The sequence below is a fragment of the Rhagoletis pomonella genome, unplaced genomic scaffold, assembly GCF_013731165.1.
Source record: "Rhagoletis pomonella isolate Grant_MI unplaced genomic scaffold, Rhpom_1.0 Rhpom_scaffold_00003, whole genome shotgun sequence".
Taxonomy (NCBI): Eukaryota; Metazoa; Arthropoda; class Insecta; order Diptera; family Tephritidae; genus Rhagoletis; species Rhagoletis pomonella.
The window spans coordinates 74,071,282-74,072,888 of record NW_023458557.1 but is presented as its reverse complement, the minus strand read 5'-3'; the positions used below and the strand labels follow the sequence as shown (position 1 = coordinate 74,072,888).

Below are 1,607 nucleotides of genomic sequence, written 5' to 3'. Positions count from 1 at the left end.
AAATTGACGAAAAGTTTTAGTCTAATTTCCCACTAAATTAGCCGATATCGATTTTTCTACATAGATACATACACATGCAAATAAGTCGACGAAATTCCACAGAATGAGGACTAGTTCGAAACGAAGTCAGATTAAAAAGTTTAAAATGTTTAGGAAAGCTTGCTGATTTTTGTTTTAATATTGCACACAATTTAAAATCGGATTTACATAGCTTTTGTTAAAGAATGAACTGAATTTTTATAAAAATGCCTAAAATTAAATAGGAAAGCTTGCTGAAAGTGGCGGGAAACAAGCGTTGGACAGTGCAAGCGTAGCGCAAAAGACGCGCAGCTGAGTCAGGGTGAGTTAAGTAACTCAATTGTGAATGCAAATTGTGTATCTAGTTGTACTCTAATCAGCATAGAGGTGACTTTTGCGTATTGATTGATACCTCAAAAAGCCCAATTCGCAACAATGTTGCAATGAAAAATGGCCCATTTTACAACGCTTTTATCAACTTGCAATGTTGTAGCTCCAGAAACTTTCAATGTTGTGGATCCAGAAACTTTCAATGTTGTGTGTCCGACACCATAAAACCTTTGCTTTGCAAAGTTCCTATAAAAAAGTCTAGTGCATAGGGCGACATCTGTAGTGAATAGGGCGAGGTAGATGACATCTAGATGTCGCCCTATGTACTACGTTCGCTACAGCGGAAATAGACGACACGCCATTTCTTTAAAGCAAATTAATTGGTGCTCGTATGTATGTACATACATATATGCAGGTGCGTATGTTGAAAGCAACCCAGCAAAACCAGCGTGACCGAATCTCCAACACAAACGCAAATTTTATGGTGTTACTAACACACCTGTAATAATTTTTGATTGGAGTGCCATCTATTGTTTTTTTGTGCGAGCTATCTTTTACATATGAGTAAGTAGTCATGCTAATCTTTTCACATATGAGCAAGCAAGCAAACTATTTGGTTTGAAAAATCACACGTACACAGAACTTCTGGGAGCATTTTTGATTCACTATTAACACGTTCGGCTGAAGTGCGGGAATTCCCGTCATTCATGTTTCCTTCAATAAAACAATTGCGGGAATTCCCGCGCTATTTGAATAGAGCTTTTCAACCGTCAAAAACGGTCCGCTTCTTATCACTGCACATTATTAGTGTTGGTAAAGTCTTGAACTACCATCCCTGACAGGCCAACCGCAATTCAAACAAATTTAATTTGGGGAATCCCCATTCAAAGTTAACGTGCCAGTAATTTTTTTTTTGTTGAGGGGAAGTTTCAATAAAACGAAATGCGGGAATTCCCGACAAAAGTGCATAGGAAATGTATGTGGTTGAAATTAATTGATTCTCTGAGTGTGACAAATGCGAAAGTTTACTTTTTCTTGTAAAACTAAAATAAATATAATTTTTGTCTTAGTTGTGCATGGTATTTTGTAATAAAATATGGCTAAGAAAAGTTTGCAAAATTTGGTGGACGAAATATTTGGTGATGCAGAAGACGAAAATTCATCAGACGAGGAGAAGGTTAGTTCCAGTGATGACGATGAGAGTGAAAACAACACAACACATCAGGAAGATTCCATCTACGAGGATGATACCGATATTT

At 37.0% G+C, this 1,607-nt stretch overlaps 1 protein-coding gene across 1 annotated transcript in view; it reads right to left on the bottom strand.

Annotated features, from left to right (window-relative positions):
• Positions 1-1,607, bottom strand: part of LOC118736366 — a 443,387-nt gene that overhangs the window by 421,391 nt on the left and 20,389 nt on the right. The window lies entirely within an intron of this gene.